The sequence below is a fragment of the Pan troglodytes genome, chromosome 11 (genome assembly GCF_028858775.2).
Source record: "Pan troglodytes isolate AG18354 chromosome 11, NHGRI_mPanTro3-v2.0_pri, whole genome shotgun sequence".
NCBI lineage: Eukaryota > Metazoa > Chordata > Mammalia > Primates > Hominidae > Pan > Pan troglodytes.
Genome location: NC_072409.2, coordinates 112777786 through 112800370, shown reverse-complemented (window position 1 = coordinate 112800370; position 22585 = coordinate 112777786). Strand labels below are relative to the sequence as shown.

The 22585-nt window shown below is 39.2% G+C and overlaps 1 pseudogene; it reads right to left on the bottom strand.

The window, feature by feature from the left end:
- LOC100614879 (histone-arginine methyltransferase CARM1-like) overlaps positions 1–22585 on the bottom strand; it is a 267533-nt pseudogene that overhangs the window by 222241 nt on the left and 22707 nt on the right.

Sequence of the window (22585 nt, the reverse complement as noted above, 5' to 3'; positions counted from 1 at the left end):
GAAACTATGGAGAAACACATTCAAATGTCTGAGGGAAAATCATCTCGAAGTCAGAAGCACAAATAGAAATTAATTTCAGGACAAAATAAAGACAGCATGGATCATGCAAGATTCAAAGAATTTACCTCCTACATACCCAGTACAAGACACAATGACAGTAAGAATGATTTAGAAGTAGAAAGAAGGATCAAAAGAAATTAACGAGAAACAAGGAGCCCTTGACATTGGGACATTCTCCCTTGATTAGTGAGGGCTTAGAGATGTGAAATTACATCTTTTTTAATTTTTTTAATTTTTATTTTTATAAATCCTAAGCAGTACTTGGTTCTGTTTTCAGTACAAGTTTAGATCATCATAACACTAAGCTATGTTATTGAACTTAGAGACAAAGCAAAGGATACTAACAGCTATGGAGCAAGGTGTAAATGATCAAAACATCAAAAACATGAACAAAATATGTGCTTAAGAAAATCAATAGATGAAAGAAATAAGGTGAAAGTTAAAATGCTCTCACTTCTCATTCTTCCATAGCTAGAGCCAATACTTTGAACCCAAACTGCATAACAAAGAAAAGTATATCATTTGAAGTTGTAAACTTTTAAAGGTGGCTAAACATCAGGCATTGGATTTCGGCAAAGGTGAAAGTGAAGTTTTTAAGATGGTAGAGCCTTACACATAGTCCACTTAAAAAATTCCTATTTAAAATGGACATATTGTAAAATTATCTTACATAAGATGGCAATAAATCTTCCTTTTAAAATATTTTCTCTTTTCATACTTTTTTTTTAATCCCAGGAAGCCTCAATACAGTAGCAGGTGTATTTTACATAAATGACCAAAATGTAACAATATAAGTATGCCTCACATCTTGATCTCCATCTGTTTCCTTGTTAGAAAATTAAACAGTCTTACAGCAGTTAATCCTTTCACAAATTATTCTTTCAGATGGCCTCTGTGTGTGGCATATTCATTTGAGCCTTACATCTCTTAAAGTTAGAATGACCTCTTCGGGCTCTGCTCTTGGGACATCACTGTTTTTCCAACACAAACTCCGTCTTTATGTTGTGCCAGCTGACTATGAAATTCACTAGACTACAGAGAAGTCTGGCCTTCATGAGGAGTTCAGGAGTTAACTGCTACTGAAAAAAAAAAATCTGTGGGAGGAAAAGTCTGTCATGGTTAATGATATGATTTATTGCAATTACAGAAAACTACCCTGATTGTTCAAATTGCGGTCTGTGGGCCTCAGCCAGGTTAAATGCCAGGCTGTGACTAGCACAGGGGAGGTAATCAAATAATTGCCTTTGCTAAATAAAACTGTTCTTAATTCACACAGAAAACTTTTAAAAATGTAAATTGTTACGACATGACTGAGAGAAACAAAACACCAGGATTTTAAAAATTAGATTATGCAACACAAATGCATCTAGTGTTAGCTGACCAAAACTTATGTTTAAGGCAATTTTTCTTCAAAGATATTTGAAGTCTAGTTGTTATATAGAGCCAGTGATGTCACGTAACACGAGATCTAGTTGGTACAAACTCTAACATCTGCCATTTGCAAAGCCAAGGAAAGCTCGTCATTCAAGAAATGTGAGGGAAAGAGAAAAATTGCAAAAGTCAGACTTGGAAAGAAAAAGAGGAAGAAGTAAAATAGAGGTATCATACATGTTCCAATGAGCTATCATCCACTCAGAAGATAGTCTGCCTGCACTAAAGGGGATAGGATAGCATATTGGAAAGTCTGTCAACTACCAACAATTTGTTCTAGTCAAAATTTAAAAAAAATTCTGGTCACCTGTACTATCAGTGATAGATGTGATGATCTGAGTCCTCAGTGGTTAAACAAGAACATGCTTTTTTAGTCCAAAAGAAAACTGAGCAAAGGATAATAAGGATAAGAATAGTTAATAGAGGTGCTGGGCACAGTGGCTCACCCCTGTAATCCCAGCACTTTGGGAGGCCAAGGCTCACTTGCACTCAGAAGTTCAAGACTACCCTGGGCAACAGGGTGAAACCCTGTCTCTACTAAAATACAAAAAAAAAATAGCCAGGTATGGTGGCAGGTGCCTGTAGTCCCAGCTGCTCAGGAGACTGGGAGGCAGAGGTTGCAGTGAGCCGAGATTACACCATTGCCCTACACCCTAAGCAACAGAGCAAGACTCTGTCTCAAAACAACAACAGTAAAACAAAAACAAAATACAGTATGCTGGCTATGTGCATTATCTTCCAAAATCCATTATCATCCCTGGCACATCCAGATGCAGGCATTTCCAAACAACTACTAAAGGGTATACCTTAATTATAGCTCACAATGAGGTAATCAGAATCATAAGAAGCTTTATTGCATCCTCCCAAGAAGCATGAACTTGAACTTTGTTCTAAAGTTTAGAGATGGGCTAAATTTCAATTTTGCCTATGCTGATTTTAAAATCTCCTGAGGAAAACAGAATGGACAGACAGAGATACCACAAATAATCCACTAATGAGTCACCAGAGACACACACAGATTCTATTAACACAAGGAAAAAATGAAAATATATACACATAATTTAAGCACTTTAACACACAAATCAGTCGAGGGAACGAGGAAGTATGAGATATAGATTGACCTGGATTAAGGTTAACTAACTCCAAAAACTATGTGATTAGACATTAGAAAAAAACTAGAAAGAGATGTGAAACGTCAGAAGAAAGAGTAGACAGGCAGATGTCCTCATCTATTTCAGGACGTTGGCCATGGAGTGGGGCTTGATGGTATCAGAGGTATTTGCCTGAAAAGGCTTGTGGCTATCAGATCCGCTCTGAGAAGCAAGAACCAAGGTAAGTCATGAGGCTGAGGGCAAATACCAGGCACAAGAACAATGCAGGGAGAGGAACCAAAAGGAACCATAATTGGAATCAACGCTTTCCAAATATAGGAACATAAATAAAGAAAAAATAAAAAACCAAGAGAAACAAAGTTACAACAGAAGCAAGGGAAGGGGCAGAAAATAACTACTTCCAACACTGGTGCTGGCTGTAAGCAGTTTTAGAGGACTGGACTTGTCATTCTCACGGCTAGGCATTTCACTTGGCATCTGTCCGGTTTGTTTTCGTGTTCTCCTTCTCCGTAAACTCAACATTCAGTAGAGACAAGAACTCTGACAACACAAAAAAAGGCCCAAGTCTTTGGGGTGAAAACCTGAGCTTGGTATCTTTTCTCAGACATGCATCCTGTTCAGAAAAAGCTTGGTGATCATTTCTTCATCTTTCTGTAATATAGCAATATTTATTTGTCTCTAAAGACATTTGTTTCTGTCCTTCTGTGTACTGGTTTCTGTATCATTGCTATTCTTTCATTCCTGAAATACTGTCAGATAATTTACTAATACTGTTAGTTGTTTTAAAAATGCTATCACTAGGGAGTAACCAAGAGTATATACTGAGATTCTTTGTAAAAGAAGAAACAAAATAGAAAATCTTCCAATATTAAAGTAATTTAACATGTCTACTTTATGCCAATAATAAGCAGAATATATTATTATGTTAATAAGAGAAATGCATGTGCTTAGCTATCGGGATATATTGATGAGTAAGCCACAGTACCTGAGTTTAGAATATGTAAACAGCCACAACAGAACATCACTCTAACCCTAATATGAAATATAGGGTTGAAGAGTTCAGGGTACAAGACAACCAAATGAAATGAATTCAAAAAGTGACACAGCCCTCTGAGGAGAGGTAAGAGACACAGATAGTTTTACTCTCAGCAGACTATGAAAGAAGGAGGTGACAATCTTAAAAGCAAGAAGAACAAAAACATCTGAAAGATAAATGCATTTGTGAAGACTGCGGGTAGACTAGCACAGCAGTTTAGAATCCCAGGGAGCCCAGCGCAAGTGGACTCCTCACCCACTCATCAACTCTTTTCTGTGAGTCTCTGCTGGGTGCTTATGAGAAAGATTGAAGGCAGGGCAGGAAACCCAGGAGTGCCGTCTCACCCCTGATGGTGCAGGGCTCAGAGCCTGACGAGTTATGAGAGGAGCAGGATAACCCCGGGAAGCCCATTTGTGTTTGAGCCCTTGCATGAGTAGAAGTCTGTGATTGACGGCGTCTGGAAGGCAAGCACAACCTTATGTGTACCCCAAATTTTACCCTGATGTAGACCAAAAGACATCTGTCCCTGAGGAAGGAGTAAGAATCTCAGAACTTGACCCTTATTTGAATATCTGTCCCAGGAGAGGGATAGAAAACCTGTTCCCACCCTACATTGATATTAGGTAAAACCCATATGCTACTAAAGAAAGATCAGAATGCCTGTTCATACTCAAATCTTGTAATAATATAAGGCAAAATTCTGCCGATCGTGAGGGGGAACCCACTTACACAGAAGACCACCCACCAATACAGGGCTGAGTTAGGCAGCTGTGAAGGGAGAGACAGGGAAATTGCTTCTGACGTAAGCATGGACTCAATAGAAAGGGGAGACTGTCTACCACTGGAGGAAGAGAAGTGATGCTCAGAAAGTCCTGCCGCCAAAACTCAGGCCCACAGGGTCTGCCTAAGACTGAGACTGAAGAGGAAGTACTGAGAAATTGTCCCACCTCAGACTGTGCTAACAGCACCTCAATGAGTAACAAGCAACAATCATGCAAAGAAACACCATCTGTGCCACAGGCATGCAAAGCAAGATGAAAACTGAGGCACGGAAAGACAACAACAAGAAAAAAGACACATGTCAAGACATAAAGGCATCAGTAAAACCAGGCCCAGAGATGGCCCTGGTATTAGAACTGTCAGCCAAACAATTTCAAATAACTATGTTTAAAACAGTAAAACTTCTATTGGAAAGAGTGAATAACATGCACAAACAGCTGGAAATTTTCAGAAAATAGATGGGAACTGTCAAAAAAGACAAATGGAAATGCTAAAAATGAAAAATATGATACCTATGAAGAATAACTTTCAAGGGGTAATAGCCAACCAGACACAGCATAAGAAAGAATCACTAAACGTGAAGATAGATCAATAGAAATTATCCAAATTGAAATACAAACACTAAAACAAAAGTGGAAGAAACAAAAAGAACAGAACATCCAAGAACAAAGAGATATCAGATGACCTAACATATACATAACTGGAATTCAAAAGAATAAAAGACAAAGAAGAGTCCAGAAGATGTGTTAGAAAAATAATAGAGCCGGGCACAGTGGCTCACGACTGTAATCCCAGCAGTTTGGGAGGCCGAGGCAGGTGGATCACAAGGTCAGGAGTTAGACACCAGCCTGGCCAATATGGTGAAACCCCATCTCTACTAAAAATACAAAAATTAGCTGAGTGTGGTGCCCAGCTACTGGGGAGGCTGAGGCAGGAGAATCACTTGAACCTGGGAGGCAAAGGTTGCAGTAAGCCGAGATTGCACCACTGCACTCCAGCCTGGGCGATGGAGCAAGACTCCATCTCAGAAAAAAAAAAGAAAAGAAAAGAAAAGAAAAAAACAGTAGATTCAAGAAGTTCAAAAAATCCAAATAAGAAAAAATGTAAATAAAAACACACTTCTGGCATTTCATGGTGAAAATGTTAAAAATCAAAGATAAAATTGGGAAAGCAGAGGGAAAAAGACATTTTACACAGAATGAAACAAAGAAAAGAATACAATAGAGATCTCAATGGAAACTATGCAGTCCAGAAGAGAGTGGAGAGACATCCTTAAATAAATGAAATATAATAAAAACTTGCCACTGTATAAATATACAACCAGCAAAAATATCTTTAAAAAATAAAAATACACTAAAGCTTTTTCAGACAAAAAAAACAATGCTGAAATAATTTATTGCCAGAATGCCTGCAATATTAAAGGAAATATTAAAGAAAATTCTTCGAGCAGAAAGAAAATACCAAATGGAAATTTGGATCAACACAAGGAATGAAAAGCACTGGAAACATATATAAAAAGATGAGGGACAAATGTAAAAACATTTTCAATATTTCTTTTCTTTTTAAAAAAAATTATACTTTAACTTCTGGGATACATATGGAGAACGTGCAGGTTTGTTACACAGGTATACACATACCATGGTGGCTTGCTGCATTCATCAACCTGTCATCTACATTAGGTATTTCTCCTAATGCTATCCCTTCCCTAGCCCCTCACCCCCTGAGAGGCCCTAGTGTGTGATATTCCCCTCCCTGTGTCCATGTGTTCTCACTGTTCAACTCCCACCTATGAGTGAGAACATGCGGTGTTGGGTTTTCTGTTCCTGTGTTAGTTTGCTGAGAATGATGGTTTCCAGCTTTATCCATCCTTGCAAAGGACATGAACTCATCCTTTTTTATGGATGCATAATATTCCATGGTGTATATATGCCACATTTTCTTTATCCAGTTTATCAATAATGGGCTTTTGGGTTGGTTTCAAGTCTTTACCATTGTGCACAGTGCCGCAATAAACATACGTGTGCATGTGTCTTTATAGTAGAATGATTTATAGTCCTTTGGGTATATACCCAGTAATGGGATTGCTGGGTCAAATGGTATTTCTGGTTCTAGGTCCTTGAGAAATCGCCACACTCTCTTCCACAATGGTTAAACTAATTTAGACTCCCACCAACAGTGTAAAAACGTTCCTATTTCTCCACATCCTCTCCAGCATTTGTTGTTTCCTGACTTTTTAATGATCGCCATTTACTGGCATGAGATGGTATCTCATTGCGATGTTGACTTGCATTTCTCTAATGACCAGTGAGGATGAGCTTTTTTTCGTATGTTTATTGGCTGCATAAATGTCTTCTTTTCAGAAGTGTCTGTTCATATCCTTTGCCCACTTTTTGATGGGTTTCTTTTTTCCTTGTAAATTTGTTTAAGTTCCTTGTAGATTCTGGATATTAGCCCTTTGTCAGATGGATAGATTGCAAAAATTTTCTCCCATACTGTAAGTTGCCTGTTCACTCTGATGATAGGTTCTTTTGCTGTGCAGAAGCTCTTTAGTTTAATTAGATCCCATTTGTCAATTTTGGCTTTTGTTGCCATTGCTTTTGGTGTTTCAGTCATGAAGTCTTTGCCCATGCCTATGTCCTGAATGGTATTGCCTAGGTTTTCTTCCAGGGTTTTTATGGTTTTAGGTCTTACATTTAAGTCTTTAATCCATCTTGAGTTAATTTTTGTATAAGGTGTAAGGAATGGGTCCAGTTTCAGTTTTCTGCATATGGCTAGCCAGTTTTCCCAACACCATTTAATAAATAGGGAATCAATTCCCCATTGCTTGCTTTTGTCAGGCTTGTCAAAGATCAGATGGTTGTAGATGTGTGGCATTATTTCTTAGGTCTCTGTTCTGTTCCATTGGTCTATATATCTGTTTTGGTACCATGCTGTTTTGTTTACTGTAGCCTTGTAGTGTAGTTTGAAGTCAAGTAGCAGGATGCCTCCAGCGTTGTTCTTTTTTCTTAGTATTGTCCTGGCTATATGGGCTCTTTTGTGGTTCCATTTAAAATTTAAAGTAGTTTTTTCTAATTCTGTGAAGAAAGTCAAGGTAGCTTGATGGGGATGCCATTGAATCTATAAATTGCTTTGGGCAGTATGGCCATTTTCACGACATTGATTCTTCCTATCCAAGAGCATGGATTTTTTCTTTTTTCCATTTGTGTCTTCTCTTATTTCCTTGAGCAGAGGTTTGTTGTTCTCCTTGAAAAGGTCCTTCACATCCCTTGTAAGTAGTCTTCCTAGGTATTTTATTATCTTTGTAGCAGTTGTGAATGGGAGTTCACTCATGATTTTGGCTCTCTGTTTGTCTATTATTTGTGTATATGAACGCTTGTGATTTTTGCACATTGATTTTGTATCCTGAGACTTTGCTGAAGTTCCTTATCAGCTTAAGGAGATTATGGGCTAAGATGATGGGGTTTTCTAAATATACAATCACGTCATCTGCAACCAGAGATAATTTGACTTCCTCTCGTCCTGTTTGAATACCCTTAATTTCTTTTTCTTGCCTGATTGCCCTGGCTGGAACTTCCAATACTATGTTGAATAGGCGTGGTGAGAGAGGGCATCCTTGTCTTGTGCCAGTTTTCAAAGGTAATGCTTCCAGCTTTCCCCCATTCAGTATGATATTGGCTGTGGGTTTGTCATAAATAGCTCTTATTATTTTGAGATATGTTACATCAATACTGAGTTTTTCTGAGAGTTTTTAGCATGAAGGGGTATTGAATTTTATCAAAGGCCTTTTCTGCATCTATTGAGATAATCATGTGATTTTTGTCATTGGTTCTGTTTATGTGATGGATTACATTTATTGATTTGCTTATGTTGAACCAGTCTTGCATCCCAGGGATGAGGCTGACTTGATCGTGGTGGATAAGCTTTTTGATGTGCTGCTGGATTCAGTTTGCCAGTATTTTATTGAGGATTCTCGCATCGATGTTCATCAGGGATATTGGCCTGAAATTTTCTTTTTTGTTCATCTCTGCCAGGTTTTGGTATCAGGATGATGCTGGCCTCATAAAATGAGGTAGGGAGGAGTCCCTCTTTTTCTATTTTTGGAATAGTTTCAGAAGGAATGGTACTAGCTCCTCTTTGTACCTCTGGTAGAATTCGGCTGTGAATCCATCTAGTCTTGGGCTTCTTTTGGTTGGTAGGCTATTAATTACTGCCTCAATTTCAGAACTTGTTATTGGTCTATTACAGGATTTGACTTCTTCTGGTTTAGTCTTGGGAGGGTGTATTTGTCTAGGAATTTATCCATTTCTTCTAGATTTTCTAGTTTATTTGCATAGAGGTGTTTATAGCATTCTCTGATGGTAGTTTCTATTTCTGTGGGATCAGTGGTGATATCCCATTTTTCATTTTTTATTGTGTCTATTTGATTTTTCTCTCTTTTCTTCTTTATTAGTCTGGCTAGTGGTCTATCTATTTTGTTAATCTTTTTAAAAAAGCCAGCCCCTGGATTCATTGATTTTTTTGAAGGGTTTTTCGTGTCTCTATCTCCTTCAGTTCTGCTCTGATCTTAGTCATTTCTTGTCTTCCGCTAGCTTTTGAATTTGTTTGCTCTTGCTTCTCTAGTTCTTTTAATTGTGATGTTAGGGTGTCGATATTAGATCTTTCCTGCTTTCTCCTATGGGCATTTAGTGCTATAAATATCCCTCTAAACATTGCTTTTGCTGTGTCCCAGAGATTCTGATACTTTGTTCTCATCCCAAAGAACTTATTTATTTCTGCCTTAATTTCATTATTTACCCAGTAGTCACTCACGAGCAGGTTGTTCAGTTTCCATGTAGTTGTGTGGTTTTGAGTGAGTTTCTTAATCCTGAGTTCTAATTTAATTGCACTGTGGTCGGAGAAACTGTTTGTTATCATTTCCCTTCTTCTGCATTTGCTGAGGAGTGTTTTGCTTCCAATTATGTGATCAATTTTGGAATAAGTGCGCTGTGGTGCTGAGAAGATTGTATATTCTGTTGATTTGGGGTGGAGAGTTCTGTAGGTGTCTATTAGGTCGGCTTGGTCTAAAGCTGAGTTCAGCTCCTGAATATCCTTGTTAATTTTCTGTCTTGTTGATCTGTCTAATATTGACAGGGCGGTGTTAAAGTTGCCCACTGCTATTGTGTAGGAGTCTAAGTCTCTTTGTAGGTCTCTAAAAACTTTCTTTATCATTCTGGGTGTTCCTATATTGGGTGCATATATATTTAGGATAGTTACCTCTTCTTGTTGAATTGATCCCTTTACCATTATGTAATGCCCTCCTTTGTCTTTTTTCATCTTTGTTGGTTTAAAGTCTGTTTTATCAGGGACTAAGATTGCAACTCCTGCTTTTTATTGCTTTCCATTTGCTTGGTAAATATTCCTCTATCTCTTTATTTTGAACCTATATGTGTCTTTGCACGTGAGATGGGTCTCCTGAACATAGCACACCGATGGGTCTTGACTTTGTTCAATTTGCCGGTCTGTGTCGTTGAATTGGGGCATTTAGCCTGTTTATATTAAAGGTTAATATTGTTATGTGTAAATTTGATCCTATCATTATGATGCTAGCTAGTTATTTTGCCCATTCATTGATGCAGTTTCTCCATAATGTTGATGGACTTTACAATTTGGTATGTTTTTGCAGCGGCTGGTACCAGTTTTTCCTTTCCATATTTAGTGCTTCCCTCAGGAGCTCTTGTAAGGCCGGCCTGGTGGTGACAAAATCTCTCAGCATTTGCTTTTCTGTAAAGGATTTTATTTCTTCTTCACTTAGTTTGGCTGGATATGAAATTCTGGATTGAAAATTATTTTCTTTAAGAATGTTGAATATTGGCCCCCACTCTCTTCTAGCTTGTAGGGTTTCTGCAGAGAGATCTGCTGTTAGTCTGATGGGCTTCCCTTTGTGGGTAACCTGACCTTTCTCTCTGGCTGCCCTTAACATTTTTTCCTTCATTTCAACCTTAGTGAATCTGACGATTACGTGTCTTGGGGTTGCCCTTCTTGAGGAGTATCTTCGTGGTGTTCTCTGTATTTCCTGAATTTGAATGTTGGCTTATCTTGCTAGGTTGGGGAAGTTCTCCTGGATAATATCCTAAAGAGTATTTTCCAACTTGGTTCCATTCTCCGCCTCACTTTCAGGTACACCAATCAAATGTAGGTTTGGTCTTTTCACATAGTCCCATTTTTCTTGGAGGCTTTGTTCATTCCTTTTCATTATTTTTTCTCAAATCTTGTCTTCACGGTTCATTTCATCAAGCTGATCTTCAATCTCTGATATCCTTTCTTCCACTTGGTCAATTTGGCTATTGATACTTGTGTATGCTTCACAAAGTTCTTGTGCTATGTTTCTCAGCTCCATCAGGTCATTTATGTTCTTCTCTAAACTGGTTATTCTAGTTAGCAATTCCTCTAGCATTTTTTCAAGGTTCTTAGCTCCCTTGCATTGGGTTAGAACATGCTCCTTTAGCTCAGAGGAGTTTGTTATTACCCACCTTCTGAAGCCTACTTCTGTCAATTCATAAAACTCGTTTTCCGTCCAGTTTTGTTCCCCTGCTGGCGAGAAGAAGTGATCCTTTGGAGGAGAACAGGCATTTTGGTTTTGGAATTTTCAGCCTTTTTGTGCTGGTTTTCCCTCATCTTCATGATTTATCTAACTTTGGTCTTTGCTGTTGGTGACCTTCAGATGGGTTTTTTTTTCTTTTTTTTTTTTTAATTATACTTTAAGTTTTAGGGTACATGTGCACATTGTGCAGGTTAGTTACATACGTATACATGTGCCATGATGGTGTGCTGCACCCACTAACTCGTCATCTAGCATTAGGTATATTTCCCAATGCTATCCCTCCCCCCTCCCCCCACCCCACAACAGTCCCCAGAGTGTGACGTTCCCCTTCCTGTGTCCATATGATCTCATTGTTCAATTCCCACCTATGAGTGAGAATATGCGGTGTTTGGTTTTTTGTTCTTGCGATAGTTTACTGAGAATGATGATTTCCAATTTCATCCATGTCCCTACAAAGGACATGAACTCATCATTTTTTATGGCTGCATAGTATTCCATGGTGTATATGTGCCACATTTTCTTAATCCAGTCTATCATTGTTGGACATTTGGGATGGTTCCAAGTCTTTGCTATTGTGAATAATGCCGCAGTAAACATATGTGTGCATGTGTCTTTATAGCAGCATGATTTATAGTCCTTTGGGTATATACCCAGTAATGGGATGGCTGGGTCAAATGGAATCCTAAGCCAAAAGAACAAAGCTGGAGGCATCACACTACCTGACTTCAAATTATACTACAAGGCTACAGTAACCAAAACAGCATGGTACTGGTACCAAAACAGAGATATAGATCAATGGAACAGAACAGAGCCCTCAGAAATAACGCCGCATATCTACAACTATCTGATCTTTGACAAACCTGAGAAAAACAAGAAATGGGGAAAGGATTCCCTATTTAATAAATGGTGCTGGGAAAACTGGCAAGCCATATGTAGAAAGCTGAAACTGGATCCCTTCCTTACACCTTATACAAAAATCAATTCAAGATGGATTAAAGACTTAAACGTTAGACCTAAAACCATAAAAACCCTAGAAGAAAACCTAGGCATTACCATTCAGGACATAGGCATGGGCAAGGACTTCATGTCTAAAACACCAAAAGCAATGGCAACAAATGACAAAATTGACAAATGGGATCTAATTAAACTAAAGAGCTTCTGCACAGCAAAAGAAACTACCATCAGAGTGAACAGGCAACCTACAAAATGGGAGAAAATTTTCACAAACTACTCATCTGACAGATGGGGTTTTTGTATGGACATCCTTTCTGTTGATGTTGATGCTATTCCTGTTTGTTAGTTTTCCTTCTAACAGTCAGGCCCCTCTGCTGCAGGTCTGCTAGAGTTTGCTGGAGGACCACTCCAGACTCTGTTTGCCTAGGTATCACCAGCGGAGGCTGCAGAACAGCAAAGATTGCTGCCTGTTACTTCCTCTGGAAGCTTTGTCCCAGAGGGGCACCCACCAGAGGCTAGCTGGAGTTCACCTGTATGAGACCCTTGCTCTGTTGTCCCCTGCTGGGAAGTGTCTCCCAGTCAGGAGGCATGGGGGTCAGGGACCCGCTTGAGGAGGCAGTCTGTCCCTTAGCAGAATTTGAGTGCTGTGCTGGGAGATTTGCTGCTCTCTTCAGAGTCAGCCGGCAGGAATGTTTAAGTCTGCTGAAGCTGGGCCTATAGTGCCCCTTCCCCCAGGTGCTCTGTCCCAGGGAGTTTTATCTATAAGCCCCTGATTGGGGTTGCTGCCTTTCTTTTAGAGATGCCCTGCCCAGAGAGGAGGAATCTAGAGAGGCAGTCTGGCTACAGCAGCTTTACCGAGCTGTGGCAGGCTCTGCCCAGTTCAAACTTCCCAGTGGCTTTGTTTAGACCATGAGGGGAAAACTGCCTACTCAAGCCTCAGTTATGCCAGACATCCCTCCCCCGACCAAGCTTGAGCACCCCAAGTCTACTTCAGACTGCTGTGTTGCCAGCGAGAATTTCAAGCCAGTGGATCTTAGCTTGCTGGGCTCTGTCGGAATGGGATCTGCTGAGCTAGACCACTTAGCTCCCTGGCTTCGGCCCCCTTTCCAGGAAAGTGAATAGTTCTTTCTTTTTGGTGTTCCAGGTGCCACTGGGGTATGAAAAAAACTGCTGCTAGCTCAGTGTCTGCCCAAAGGGCAGCCCAGTTTTGTGCTTGAAACCCAGGGCCCTGGTGGCATAGGCACCTGAGGGAATCTCCTGGTCTGCAGGTTGCGAAGACCATGGGAAAAGCGTAGTATCTGGGCCAGAATGCACCATCCCTCACTGCAGGGTCCCTCACACTTCTCTTGGCTAGGGGAGGGAGTTCCCCAACCCTTTGAGCTTCCTGAGTGAGTTAATGCCCCACCCTGCTTTGGCTCACCCTCTGTAGGCTGCAGTCACTGTCTAACCAGTCCCAATGAGATGAGACAGGTACCTCAGTTGGAAATGCAGAAATCACCTGCCTTCTGTGTTGATCTCACTGGGAGCGGCAGACCAGAGCTGTTCCTATTCAGCCATCTTGCCAGCCACTTCAATATTTCTTTAAATGATAATTAACTCTCTCCCTGGCTAGAAAGGGCAACACCAGCCTAGTCATTGGAAAAAGCCAGACGAAGACAAACCATACAAAAAGGGGGACTCTGTTACCTACTGTCAGTTGCCAGTTAAGGGTAGCTCAACCATAAACCCATTTGTTCCCATTAATATCATAATTTATTTTTATTTGCTTTCTGAGACCAGGTCTTGCTCTGTCACCCAGGTTGGAGTACAGTGGCACCATTGAGGCTCACTGAGGCCTTGACCTCCTGGGCTCCAGTGATCCTCCCACCTCAGCCTCCCAAGTAGCTGGAATTGTAGGCACAGGCCACCACACCCAGCTATTTTTTAGATTTTTTGTAGAGACTGAGTCTTGCTATGTTGCTTAGGCTGGTCTTGAACTTCTGGGCTCAAGCGATCCTCCCACCTCTGCCTCCACCTCCAAAAGTGCTGGGATTACAAGCGTGAGCCACCATGCCCAACCTCATGATTTATCTTTTTTATGAAAAGGGTAAATAACTGTTTATCTCTGCTTCCAGCCCAGAAGAATGTACAGACACTGAATTATGCTCCCACTTAAAACAACTGAAAAAAATAATCTTAAGAAATTTGACATCAGTCATCAAAGAACAGTAATGTCTGAGACATGGAAACAAGTGAGGTCATTTCCCCAGCTTACTACCTTAAAAATTTCCAGGCTGCAGCTCAGGGTAAGGGGATGCAGTCAGAGCTATGCAAACTCCCAAATTAAAGAGGTGGAGTGCAGAGTCCAGAGAGACCAAGGCAGCTAAAGTTCATAGAACAGATTAACAGAAAGTAGAGAGCTACAGAGAGAGAGAGATCTACAGACATTTGTAGAGGGTCCCCCTTGAGTATTCACAGAGTAGTGATTCATGCATGCATTTGAGAAAACTGCTTTTAGGCCAGGAAAGAACCCCCAAAAGGATTAGAGGAAACAGTGATCAGAGATCACTCATGGCCGGGAATAATGCCTGATCTCACTGGCCAGCTGGGAAAACCCCACAACTCCTGGGACATTGAGTCCAGGACTTCAGAAAAGTCCTGCCTCAATATAGGGTATAATTTGCCCTACACTAAATCCTGCTCTGTTTGTACCTAACAAATCTTAAAAGCAAGATCTATAAAGATGAAAATTTCCAAATAACTGCTTCCCAGAACAAACTCAAGAATATTTATAGGAAAACAAAGATATTCAGTATCCACAAAGGTAAAATTCACAGCCAATGGAATGTGCAATCTGAATTCAATTTAGAAAATACCAGGCATGAAAGGAAATAGGAAAATGACCTATGTTGAAGATAAAAATCAATCAACACCAACTCAAAATTTATGTAAATGTTAGAATGATCAGATAAGAACATTAAAACAGCTATTATATTAATAACTGAATTCCATATGTTCAAAAGCCCCAGGGTTCATTCAGCAGTTCATGGCTGTCATCAAGAGTTGAGGCTCTTTTCATCCTTCTGCTCTGCCATACTTATATATTGATTATCACCTTCAGGCTATTTTTTATGATGCTAAATTGACTGCTGCAGTTTTAATCCCAGTGAATTGCACAAATAACATCCACAGCAATAAGAAAGGCAGAAAAAAGCTTCTTCTAATGCGTCTTCCAACTTTGCCAGAAAGTAAATTCTTTCCCCAAATCCCTAAGTAAATCTCCTCTTACATATCATTGACCCAAACTGGGTCAGAAGCCTAAACCTAAATCAGTCACTGGAAAGGAGAGTGGGATGGTGGGATGGCTGTGAATGACTTACATCAATCGCCATTCATCTCTTGAGGCTTTATTCTGGTGGCATGATCAAGTAGGGATTATATCAATAAGAAAAAAGAAAACCTTGTTCTCCAACAAGGGTAACTGTTGGAGAATTGTAGAGAGCAGCCAGTTTCTCCACGACACCCCAGCAATCATGGATGTACCCACAGAGGTCATGCAAGCAAAGGCTTGTACTGTAACTAATCTCAATATTGGAAGAATGCCCTATGTTCATTCCAAAACACAAGAAGATAGGAGGCTCCTGAGGAACCATCTTGAAGCCATCTCCCATTCATCTCCCTATTTTTCTTGGGAGGCTGTCAGTTTCCTACTGCCTCCAAGTTCTGGTGAGGTATGGGGCTTTATGTCCCACGGCTCTTAGGATATATTAATAGCTCCACACTATAAAATTGCTTAGCTGTCATCACGAATTGGCTCCTCTGCAACAGGGCATCCCACAACTCACACTGTACTCATCCGGCCTTTTTTGTTTTGGTGTCATCATTTTTGGTGTGTGGAATGAAGACCCAGAGAGCTGGCATCTTTGCGTACTCTTTCTTTAGCTATCTATGAAACTGATAAACGGTCTGAAAGTAGAAGGGCCTTATTGTATCTTACCAGCCATATCAGTCAGACTTTGGCCTCAGCCTTGCCTGCTGGGTGCCTGACAGGAAATACCAATAGTATCTGCCATACCCAATAAACATCCAGCATAATTCGAGAGCATATACACAGAAAATCAGCAAGCAGGATCCAAATTTCAGAGCCCCCATGGAAAATACTTATGGGGTGTAAACCAGGAGTTGTCAAACTACAGCTCATGGAACAAATCCTCAGTCTGATTTTGTATGATCTATGAGATAAAATGGCCTTTATGTTTATAAAGAGCTATAAAACATACACGGGGTCAGGGGGTAGATGGAAGAGACTGAATGTGGCCCGCAAAGCCTCACATATTTACTATCTGACACTTTATAGAAAATGTTTGCTGAACCCTGGAACACTGGTCTAAGCCGTCAGTCTCAGGACTTTAACTAGGTACTTCCTCCTTTTATAACTTAAAGCTTTCAGCCTCAATTATCCTGGATTTATGAGTGAAAGAGTTGGGCCCCCAAAAGCTTACATGGTATGCCCAGTTAGTGAGTAGCAGAGCAGATTCAAATTTCTGACCAGCTCCAAAGTCCAACCGTCCTTTAAATCTTCTACAACAAGTCAATATTTGTTCTATAGCTAGCTTAAATTATTTTCCACAAAATAATTATTTGGGCATTCATAAATCTTCCAGTAAAGAAAAATTTTGCAAATTTAGAATTTAGCCACTTAGTGATTCTACTAAGGAAAGCATTTGAATCTTTAAAAAGAAAAGAGAAGAAAAAAAAAAGAAAAGAAAGCTATAAAATCAGCCAAATCAAAGTTTAGATATTAGGTGTTTGTATCTTACATGCTCTTGTCTCCCTATTTTTGGCCAGTTCTAACTATTTCCTACTTTCAAAGAAAGTGGTTACAAAATGAAGATAAAATTCACTTAATCTTGCTAGCTATGAGGAGTTTTGAAAAATAGTAAAAAAAAAAAAATGGACAGAGGAGAAAGTGTAACTGTCAGCTTAAATATATGTAATTCACTCATCAAACAATATTAAACACTTATGTGCCAAGCCTTGTGCTAGGTGAATATTTTAGATAATATCAGAATTCTGTGTCCATTTTTGCCTAGTCTACTTCTGTCATAAATGAGATTCTGTTCTATTTAGTTTGGAATATTTTGCTTCAAATCCAACCTCGTACGGTTCTATGAGATGCCTACTACGGTGGTCACAAAGTGAAATGCTTCCAGTGACCACGCAGGGAACTTAAGAACTAGAGTTGGTATCCAGGGGACGGAAAGAGTAAGGAGGGATGTGGACCATGGTGCAATGGAAACAGTATTTCCTTAGCATGAGATGAGGCAAGCCTGTGTGGCAAGAGTCATAGATTTTTTTGAGGAAGCAGAAATCTGGATTTTCATGCAAAATATCTCCATTGTTTAATGTGAGCTCAACTTTAAAAAATATTCTGTTGGTCAAACAAAACCCATCCCTGAGGGGTAGCTTCAAAGATGGGTTTTGTTTGATCCACAGCATCATGTAACTTCTGCATGATAGGTAAACTAGTTTTACAAGAACAGTCTCAAAAGAAACATGCTTTATGCAAAATCCTTTCTTTTTTAAAATTTTTTTTTTTTTGCTTTGAGATAATTTTCACAAAGGAAAGCGTTCACATACAGTTGTAAGAAATAATACAGAGAACCCGTATATCCTTTACCTTGTTTCTCCCAATGATAATATCTGGAAAAAGCTATAGTACAATATCATAATCAGGATTTTTTTCTTTTAGGGTTTATTATTCCACTACTTTTTAAATACAGGAAAAAACTAACAGATAAGTAGATAGGTAGTTCTCCCGATATTCCTAGATGAATGGCAGCATACTATATGTACATTCGCTATCACCCCTTAGAAGTGTGTGTCTATGTGTGTGTATCTGTATGTGTATATATCTATATTCTTCGTATTTTCATGCTTACTTATAGCTGCATAGTATTTCCCTTTATCAATTATCTACTTTATTCAACCACTCTTTTATTGATGACATTGTATGTTTCCAGTCTTTTGTAATTACTAATATTACTGCAAATAACAGTTTTGACATTTGACTTTTAAAATTTTTGCCACTGTACCTTCAGGATAAATTCCTAGAAGTAGGTAAATGCCTATGTAATACTATTTTACACCCTCTCAGCAATGTGTAGGAGGGCTGTTTCCCCACAGCCTTGCCAACAAAGTACACTGTTAAATTCTGATTTTTTTCCAAATGTAAATGGTGAGAAACGATATCTCAGTTTAGTTTTAATTTGCATCTCTTATTTTGATCAAAATTGAGCCTCTTTTTCACATGGATAGGAGCCATTTGCTTGTGTTTCTCTGTGAATGCTGTGCTCACAGCTCTAGTCCATTTCTCCTGAATTGTTGGCCTATTTCTTCCCTGCTTAAGCACCCCTTTATATGTTAGAAAAATCAACTCTTTATCTGTATTTTAAGGTGCAAGAATTTTGCCCTCAGCTTGTCACCCGTATTTATCTACTTTATGGTGATTTTTTGGCCATACAACATTTTTAACATAATCAAATGTATCGATCTTATTCCTTATTGCATCTAAATTTTGAGTGTTTTAGAAAGTTTCCTCTATTCCCATGGTATAGAGCTATTAGCCCATTTTTTCTTCTAGTATATGTAGAGTTTTCATTTTTTACAATCCATCTCTGAATTGAACCTGGTATATGAAAAGGGAATGGATCCCATTTTTATTGTTTTCCATATGTCTATCCAAGTATTCCAACACCGGTTATCTGTTCTCAATTATTTGAGTTGCCATATTTACTGTTACTAAATTTATATATGAATTGGACCTATCATGTCAAATTTCTATTCTTTTCCACTGGCCTGTTTGCTAATACAATCCTTCATTGAATATTAAACCTTTGTAACATGCAGGACTGATCTGGTAGAGCTGCCCACCCCCACCCCCATCCCTACCCATTTCTCTTCTTTTTAAAGATTTTCCTGGCTACTCTTGATTAGTCATACTTTCAAGTGATTCTTATAAACAATTTGTCTATTTCCAGAGAAGAACCCGCAAAAACATAATTGTATATTTGGGGATTTCTGTGAAATCTATACATTAAATTAGGGAGAACTGACAGCTTTATGAAGTTGAGTCTTCCAAACAAGAACAAGTGCATCCTTTCTTTTGTTCAAGGCTATTTATATCATCTTTCATGAAAGTATTTTAGCATTCCACATATAGGTTTTGGACATTGTTCATTAAGTTTATACATAGATATTTTCTTTTTACTATCATAAATGGAGTCTTCCTTTCCATCTATCTTCTAACTTTTGTTTGCCTATATACTGGCTATTGATTTTTTTAGGGTTTTTAAATTTTTTTTAATTGATGAATAATAATTGTACATACTAATGGGGTACACAGTGATGTTTCTATATATATAAGGTACAGTGATCAGATCAGTTAGCGTACCCATCATCTCAAACATTTATCATTTCTCTGTGTTGGGAACATTCAGTATCCTCCTTCTAGCTATTTGAAACTACATAACATTATCGTTAACTATTGTCATCCTATGGTAGAACACTAGAACTTATTCCTCCTATCTAGCTGAAATTTTGTTTCCTTTAACAAATCTCTTTCTATCCTTCCTTTTCTCTTACACTCCACAGCCTCTAGTATCTTCTGTTCTACTTTTTATTTCTGTGAGATCAACTCTTTTTAGCCTCCACATGAGTGAGAGCATTCAGTGTCTAACTTTCTGCTCCTGGCTTATTTCACTTAACATAATGCCTTCCCATTTCATCCATGTTGCTGCAAATGACAGGACTTCATTTTTTCTTGTGGCTGGATAATATTCCATTTTGTATATATACCATGTTTTCTTCATCCATTCATCTGTTGTTGGAAATCTAGTTTGATTCCAGATCTTGGCTATTGTGAATAGCACTGCACAACGTGGTTGGAACTGTAGGCCCTTTTCCTAAGTGAAATGACTCAGAAACAGAAAGTTAATAACCACATGTTCTCACTTGTAACTGGGAACCAAGTAACAGGTGCACATGAACATACAGCATGGAATAATAGAACTGGAGACTCCAAAAGGTGGGAGGATGGTGAAGGATGAAATGCTACCCATTGGGTACAATGTACAATACTCAGGTGATGGGTGCACCAAACTCCCAGACCTTACTACTGTGCAATGTATTCATTTAAGATGACTGCACTTATACTCCTAAATCTATTTTAAAATTTTTTTACGTACTGCAATAAACATGGAGGGGCAGATGTCTCTGCAATATACTGACTTTCTTTCCTATGGATAAATGCCCAGTAGTGAGATTGCTGGATTACATGGTAGTGCTATTTGTAGTTTTCTGAGGAAACTCCATACTCTTCTCCATAGTGGGTGTACCGGTTTACATTTCCACAAACAGTATATAACAGTTCTCTATTTGCTACATCCTCACCAGAATTTTTTATTTTGTCTTTTTAATAATAGACATCCTAACTGGCATAAGGTGATACCTCACTGTGGTTTTGATTTGCATTTCCCTGATGCTAAGTGATGCTAAGCATTTGTTTATATATTTGCTGGCCATTTGTATGTCCTCTTGTGAGAAATGTCTGTTCATATATTTGTCCATTTTTTGATTGTCTGTTTTTTTGGCCATTGACATGTTTGACGTCTTTGTATATTCTGGATATTAATCCCAAGTCAAATGAATAGTTTGCAAATATTTTCTCCATTCTATAAATTGTCTTTTCACTCTGTTGATTGTTTCCTTTGATATGCAGATTTTTTAGTTGGATACTGAAACAGGAAAGGTTCCTTTGTCCCCCTTGCAGGGCCTGCGACACGGGGAGTAGCTTGCTTCTTCAGGGCTCTGCTGCTCAAACCTCTAGGGCAGCATACAGATGGGGAGGTGTGGGGCTCCAACCCCACAGCAGCATGTAGGGGTGGATATTTACAGCTCCTGAAGCCCCAGTGGGCCTGTGCTACCGTGTGCTCTTTCAATTTTGCCGTCTATAAGTGGCTTATGTTAACCAGCTCAATTAGACCCTCTACCTTGTCATAAGGACAGAGGGCCTTCTGTATCCCAGGCTCTTGCTTTGATGTACCAGAAGAATCAGATCAAACCTTGGCCTGGAGAATGAGTGCAAGATTTTATTGAGTGGAGGTAGCTCTCAGTAGATGGGGGAAGCCAGAAGGGGATGGAGTGGGAAGGGTTTTCCCTGGAGTTAGGCCGCTCAGCAGCCGGGGCTGTCTTTGGATTGCCCTGGCCAAACTCCACCTGGTTCTCTGCTCCTTGATGGCCTGCCAGTGTGCCGGTGTCTGCCTTGTGCTCTTCCACCAGCGTGTTCCCCTCGACATCCTCTTAATGTCCAACCACCTGTGTCTTCTTCTGCCAATGACGTCCAGCTGCTTGTGTGTCTGCCTGCTAGGGTCTCGGGGATTTTATAGGCTCGGGATGGGGGCGTGGCAGGCCAGGGTGGTCTTGGGAAATGCAACATTTGGGCAGGAAAACAAAAATGCCTGTCCTCTCCTAAGTCCATGGGCACAGGCCCAGTGGTGGAGCCCTAGCCAGGGACCACACACTCCTTTACCCAGCACTTCCCTTCCCCCTTCTGTATCAATATCATCTCATTTGTTTATTTTGCATTTGTTGCCTGTGGTTTTGAAGTCTTACTCATAAAGTATTTTCCCGGACCAATGTCTTGAAGCGCTTCCCCTATGTTTTCTTCTAGTAGTTTTATTGTCTTTGGGTCTTTCATGTAGGTGTTTGATCCATTTGGAGTTGATTTTTATATAGGGTGAGAGGTAGAGGTCTAGTTTCATTCTTGTGCATATGGACATACAGTTTTCCCAGCACCATTTATTGAAGAGACTGTCCTTTCTGCAGTGAGTGTTCTTGGCACATTTGTCAAAAATCAGTTGGCTGTAGACAAGTGGATTAATTTCTGGGTTCTTTATTCTGTTTTATTGGTCTATGTGTCTGTTTTATGCCAGTAGCTATTGACTGTTGAATGTTAATTTTGTAACCTCCTCCCTAATGAAATTCTGTTATTGTTTGCAATTGTTCTTCCATTGGTTATGCTATGTGTTTCATATATGAGACAGAAAAGATTTAAACTCTTCATTTTTAATAATTGTTTTTATAGCAGCTTTCTCTATTAATTTCATTGGGAAATATTTTCAATACAATGCTACAGAGTAGTGGAAATATGGGCATCTTTGTGTTGTTCCCAATTTTAACAGATAAGCTTCTCATTTGTCCCCATTTGTTGCCTTTGGAGTTGAAGCTCATTTTAAAAAACACAAAGCAATTTCTATTTGATTACTTTTAAGATATGTGGTATACCACCTGTATGGCAATCATACAATTTTTCCTCCTTAATTCAATCAAAATAGTAAATTAAGTTACTAGATCACAGCAGTACTATGTACAGAGAGCCCTGTGAGAACCACCACTCCAAGACTTCCCAATCTTTTTAATTGCCTAATATGAGTCTGATATTAGTAAATATTAAGACCAATTTGACTGATTTGGAATAAATTAGAACATTTACTTATTTCTAATCATTAAGTACCTCTGTGACTCCCCACTTTTCTTCAAGATAACCAAGTTCAGTTCAGAATTCTTTCCATTCTCCAAGCATCTGGAATACCC